The sequence below is a fragment of the Lactuca saligna genome, chromosome 7 (genome assembly GCF_052625555.1).
Source record: "Lactuca saligna cultivar CGN05327 chromosome 7, ASM5262555v1, whole genome shotgun sequence".
In the NCBI taxonomy this organism is placed as follows: domain Eukaryota; kingdom Viridiplantae; phylum Streptophyta; class Magnoliopsida; order Asterales; family Asteraceae; genus Lactuca; species Lactuca saligna.
The window spans coordinates 45,207,930-45,214,588 of NC_136423.1; the positions used below are offsets into that span (position 1 = coordinate 45,207,930).

Below are 6,659 nucleotides of genomic sequence, written 5' to 3' on the forward strand. Positions count from 1 at the left end.
TAGGAACTAGGTCGATCCTGAACTCTACCTGTTGCTCCAGAGGTATTCCAGGAAGCTCCTCCGGGAACACATCAACGTAGTCTCGCACCACTGGAACCTCATTCACCGTCGCCTTACCCGCCTCCAGGCTATCCACAACATACGCGACATATCCCGCGTAACCTTGCTGAAGGTAGCGCCTCGCTCTCGTTGCTGAACACCAACTCTCGCTGTGGATCACCAACTCTCCCCCACTTGGGGTCCTAATTCGCACTAGCTGTTGTGTGCAATCTATCACCGCCCCATTAGGGCTCAACCAATCCATTCCTATAATCACCTTGTTCCCATGCAACGGAATGGGAACCAAATCTACCAAGTAGCACTCCTCGAATAACCTCACAACACAATCTCTGAACACCGCTGATGCCCGCACCGATCTATCATCGGCAATCTCTACCTCTAAAGGGCAATCCAACATGCCTGAAGACTCAGTAAACCTCTTGCTAAGCGCAAGAGAAACAAACGATCGGGTGGCACTTGAGTCAAACAACACCTGGACAGGGATACCGTTCACATGGAACGATCCTAAAGCATATACACAGAGCACATATTAATAACATAACAACATGAAAATGAAATAGAGGGAAAGAATCATACCCGACACCACATCGGGTGCGGCGCATGCCTCCTCGGTAGTCAGCTGAAATGCTCGGATCCTCACCACTGAAGCCTCTGCCTTGCCCTGCCAGCCATCAGTGATCCGTAGGGTCGCTGGAGCTGGCACCTTTACTGGTGCGGTTGCTGTCAACTGATGGCAATTGGCCTTCTTATGGCCCCTCTAGTTGCAGTGAAAAAAAAGCAACTCAAACGTTTGTATCACAGATGCAGGGGCGGTACAATCCCTGCTGAAATGCCCCATCTTGCTGCACTTATAGCAGCCCGACAATCCCAGTCTACATGCCCCCTCATGAGACCTGCAGCGGCTCAGTCCTGACTGGCCTTTTGACCTACCATCTGATCCCTTGGGCTTCTTCCCTGGAGCCCCTCCTGTCTGTCCCTCCTCTGTCTTCCTCTTCCGTATGTGCTCCAGATCTATCTCCCTCTCCCTCGCCCTGGCAATCATAGAGTCCAGGGTAGGGCAAGCTGAAAAACTGACATGCTCCCGAATATCAGCTCGTAACATGTCATGATAGCGGGTCCTCCTCATATCCTCATCACCAGCGTACTAGGGAACCAACAATGCCCTCTCCCGGAACTTGGCGGTGATCTCCGCCACAGTCTCCGTTGTCTGCCTCATGTCCAAAAACTCTCTAGCCAGCTGTTGAAGCTCGACAACCGGCGCAAACTTTGCCCTGAACCTGGTCACAATGTCCGACCAGGTCATTACCTCGACCATCGAGGCTCCCAACGAGTCACCAATGGACTCCCACCAATCCCTAGCTCGATCTCTTAAACATCCCGCTGCAAATCTCACTTTCGACCCCTCAGGGCAGAAGCTAGTCAGCTGTGTAGACTCAATGTCTGCAATCCATCGCCTGGTAGCTATGTGGTCTTTCGCCCCGTGAAAATCCAGCGCACCACTGCCCCTGAAGTCCTTAAAGGATAGTGTGCGAGATCCCGACTGGCCAAAAGCCATGTCACTCCTGAACGCCCTGAGGCGGTCCTCCATCAGCTCAACTATCCCTTCCTTGATTGACCCAAAAATGATGGGGGTCCACTCAAGGATGCCTCTGGTGATCTCTGACACGATGAAATCGCGTAGCCTCTCATCTACTGGCTCGGAACCTGATCCCGAACCCAATCCCTCTCCAGAACTACCACCAGCTGGCCTCTGACGTAGTACCACCATTCTGCAATAGACACGACAACCATTAGTGATACTAATACTTCTAAAGGAATCACATCTATTCCAAGTTCCCTGGTCTTGTCTTGGCTTTCCTTATTTCGGGTACGGATCCTCTGCTTTCATTAGTACGGGCCCATACTACCTTCCACATCTATCCGTACCTTCTTCAAGGACTGCCTCGACTCCACCAAATCCCTTTCACTACTGCTGATCACTGCTATACTCATCCTAGGCTTGCCCTAAGGAAATCTCTGACTCCGACCTACCCGGTCCTCGGCTGCTGAAGGCCTCATTGTGATGCCAATTATCCATTACCTGGATACCATCACATGTGTTAAGACTAAGATAATCCTTCGAGTAACCGACTCGTCCCTACAACGGTTAGACTCAAACGAGAGTTGCGCAATAGAGCTAAATCCAGCACTCTAAGTTTATTTAACCCTGGTCACATGTGACGTGATGTATTCACCTAATGGCAAACTCCCATCGCTCAGAGTCCCACGAAGCACAAAGCAAGCAACATTCAGACAAAAGGAAACAATCTCAAGCAACTCCACTCTCATAGAGAGAAACTGAACTAGCATACAGTGCTAAACTCATACTATCAGGCATAACCCTAACAGGCTATCCTACTGTTGTCTACTCAATTCTAGCATGCAATTTTTCATACACTGAAGCACATAAAGTAGGCACATAAGGCATCACTCCTAGATCCTTAGTCCTATTCTAGCATGCTGTTCTACTGAAACTGATAAACATAACATAAGCTTGTAAGGGTACTTTGGGGAATACTTACTTGAGCTCGGCCGGTCGTGCACATCACACACTTCGTGCTTTCACAAAACTCTTTACTTAACTTTGGGAAAACATTTTCTTTTTCAAAATCTTTTAATCCCTCGATTTGAGTTCAGACATCCCCGAAGGTGTGTCCGAATCCCTCAAACCCGGGCTCTGATACCAACTTGTAACATCCCAAAAATACGGGCCAAAATTTTCGTTTTTACTTAAGCGATTTGAAAATCGTTTGTAACAAAATATCATACGATCATAATATTTGATAAAACATGTCTCGTGGCCGAAAACCAAAACATGAAACATGAAAATGTCAGAGTACAAAATCCCAGAATGACTCTTGGTTCGGAAATCAAAGAGCGTGTGTGATGCGCCGCTACCGCGCCAGCTCCTTCCCCTTGACAGAAGAGGTACCTGAAACAACAACTGAAAACCGTAAGCACAAAGCTTAGTGAGTTCCCCCACTATACCCCATACCATATAATCACGTAGCATACATACTGCCAGGCAATTCTAGGGTGCCCGACCTTCCCGGTACGACCATTCTGGGGTGCCGACCTACCCGTGTCAAGCCATTCTGGGGTGCTGACTACCCATGTCAAGCCGTTCTGGGTGCTGACGACCCATGTCAAGCCATTCTGGGGTGCTGACTACCTTTCGGTCCTAACAACCGAACCTCGGGGACTGCTCCCCTCCTACTACCACTAACACACATAACAGATCATACTGGCATATAAACATATCATCACATACTGTCAGACATAGTTAGGGTACCAGACCTACCCTTCGGTCCTAACGACCGAACTTTACTACTATCACATATCATGCCATCATATAACGTATCAGGTAGTAGCAAACCTAGATGATATCACAAAGACAATCATCTAACATACACCTCCTACTGGTGGGCCAGCATTATGGTCGTAGACTCACCGCTACTGGAAGGTAACTCACCTCGAAAGTAGCTGTTGAAGTCTGCTTGCTAAGCGCCTGACCGCTGAATCGCAAATCCTCCGGCTATAAATCATAAACATAGGTTAGCCTCTCATACACACCCTTAGGTCAGATGACTGACCCACCCATGATCCAAGGTCAACTCCTTAGTCAAGGTCAACTTCCAGTTGATTGGACTCGCCGAGTCATGGCATCGACTCGTCGAGTCCTTCTCCCACTAACCAGGTCCTGCACGCCAAGTCCCTCTTCCCACTCAATGAGTCACCCTTAACTCACTACTTGGGACTATAGAAACGACTCGCGATCCGACTCGCCGAGTCCAAGAACAACTCGCCGAGTTTGAAGAACAACTCGTCAAGTTCCAGGAAATATTCATATGACTCGTCGAGTTGTTCATCAACCTCACCGAGTCTAAGGCCACCTTCATAGAACTCTCCGAGTTCCTCCTTGGGACTTGCCAAGTCCCTATTACCCATTTCCCATACATACCAAATCTGATACATGCAACACTTCCAAACCATAGATCCATGTTCCTTGAGCATGCTTATCACGTAAAATTGCAAACTTTACGTGCATGCATGGCCCTATAAGCTCAAAAAGGCAAAACCAAGCTCTTAATGAGGTCATACACTCAATGGGGATCTCAATCACTTCAACCATAGAAACTTTATACTTCTAATACGCCTATAAGGTCCAAATTTGGATTCATTTCATAACATAGAGCATTAACACATGGAGCTTGAGGTTTTAGGGCTTGAAAACCACTAATTTGGGACAAAAAGGGGATCTAATGAACTAGTGATCAAGGTAATAACTTTTCTACCTGAATCGAAGCTCCTCACAGTGTAGATTCCGGATCTATCTCCCCTCCTTGCACACTTCAACCTCTTCCTTCTTCTTTTAAGCTCCAAACCTTCTTCACAAAGCCAAAAACACTCTCAAGAACAATATGGGGGCTAGGGTTTCGCTCTACAGCTCTCTGGAAGTATTAGGGACAAAGGAGGCCAAGTTAGTGTGCTTAAATAAGGTGCAAACACCCGGATTAGGGTTTTTGCCCAAACAGGGTCTACTCGTCGAGTCCAAAGTTCAGTCCCCGCGCCTTATCCCACTCCTACTCGGCGAGTTGGCCCATCAACTCGCCGAGTCCAAGGCAAAAATTCATTATTTTAAAATGTAAATAGCAAGGAGTACGTACCGGGAACCAGGTGCTACATTGTTGATCTTTCATCATAAGTTGGTGTTCTCTCAACATATTTTGTTGAACTTTGAGTGTAGCATCGGTATCATTATGTATTTTCTCGGATGCGGCCACGAATCTTGTAAGCATGTCTTCCAAATCTGATTTGTTTTCATGTATCGGTTCCTTCTTTTGATAAAATTCCCTATCCTTTTGCTTATACTTTTCCTTCCTTGTTTTTTTGTACTCATCGTATGGTAGCCGTTCTTTCTTTGGTTTTCGGTAATTGTCATCAAACCTATCACCACTTGAATAGCACACTTGTACACTTGAATAGCAAACTTGTACCTTCAGGTTCCCAGTGTCATCAAGGTCACAATCTTTTGTAAGGTGGGGCCCTCTACAATTTTCACATCCCACTCTAATAGCACGGATGGATTGGTCCATCTTAGTCATTCTTCGGTCCATGCTTTCCAATTTTGCCATCATTGCTGTCATGTCATCGATAATAGAATTCACCGCCCCTCGAGTCAAGTCATTTCTCGGGTTATGATATTCTCTAGAATGTTTAGAGAATTCTTCAATTAGTTCTTTGATCACCGGGGGTGGCTTCTTTGTGAGAGGTCCTTGCGAATCAAGGAGCTGCCTAGTTGTTACATTGACTCCATCATAGAAAATGGAGACTTCTTGTTGACTGTTCAGATCATGATGTGGGCAGTTCCTTAGTAGGCCCTTGTATCTCTCCCAAGCCTCACATAGTGACTCTCCAGCTTGTTGTTCAAAGTTGGCTATGACTTTCTTTAACTTGGCTATCTTCGAAGGAGGGCAAAACTGGTCAATAAATTCTTTTTTCATTTTAGCCCATGTAGTGATGGATCCTGGGGGTAGTGATTTCAGCCAATCTTTCACAACTCCATTGAATCTGACTGGAAGCATGCGAAGTAAAATGGTTTCGCGAGGTACATTTGGAACATTAAAGTAGTTGGCTACATCATCGACCTCGTCTAAATGTTTGTAGGCGTCTTCGTGATCTTTCTCATAGAAGGGGGTTTCCTTAAGCTGAGCAAGTATGTGGCCTTTTAGTTCGAAAGTGGCAGTAGCGGAAATGATGGGTTGCACAAGTCCCGGGCTAGTATTATCTCTTATCCTTTTCTTCCATTCTCCCATGGGGACTTCATCAATGTTTGCTATGGTGTTAGCGGGTTCATCTCTAAAGTCGCTTTCTTCTTCGGATTCGGATTCGTAATCAGTTACTTTCGGGATTGGATTTCCTTCAAAGTGTTCAAAATTGCTTTCCTCGCTTTTTTTACTGCTAGAACCACCTTCCTTATTGCTTTTATTCTTTATGAATACTGGTTTAAGGTCCTTGAATGGTACCTTCCTTGGACGATTTGAACTTTCAACACCTTTGTTTTTGTTTTTATTGAGAGTGGACTCCGGATCTTTGTAAGGAGGAACTAGGGGTGTGTCAGATCCTCAGGTCATGTAAAACCTGAAATCAAAACAAGAAACACGCGTAAAAAGAGCAAAAATAAAATAAAAGAACGAAACTGAAATTTAGCGATGGACTCATCGAGTAGCTTCGAGTGCACTCGGCGAGTTCAAGGCTAAAACTGAAAATAATTAACAAAAATTCTAAAATCAGATAACTTCAAAACTAAACCTAATAATTAAACTACTAAAGCAGTAACTTTGTGCAAGATAGATCTCACATAAAGGGTCGATAATACTAGAAATTAGAATTAATTTTTGAACCGTTCCCCGGTAACGGTGCCAAAAACTTGATGTATGTGAAACTAACTAGTTTTATCCTACTTTTAATTTATGAAGTTGACACACAAAAGGCAGTATACATATCAATTGGTAATATGAATTAGCAAGTAGGGTATCGAACTCAAGGAACGGAAATTA

At 45.4% G+C, this 6,659-nt stretch overlaps 1 non-coding gene across 1 annotated transcript; it reads left to right on the plus strand.

Moving 5' to 3' along the window:
• Window positions 1–5,448: 5,448 nt before the first annotated feature.
• On the plus strand, window positions 5,449–5,555 carry LOC145007762 (small nucleolar RNA R71). The gene has a single exon (XR_013663129.1). It is a non-coding gene; the product is annotated as a small nucleolar RNA R71 (small nucleolar RNA).
• The last annotated feature ends 1,104 nt before the right edge of the window (window positions 5,556–6,659 follow it).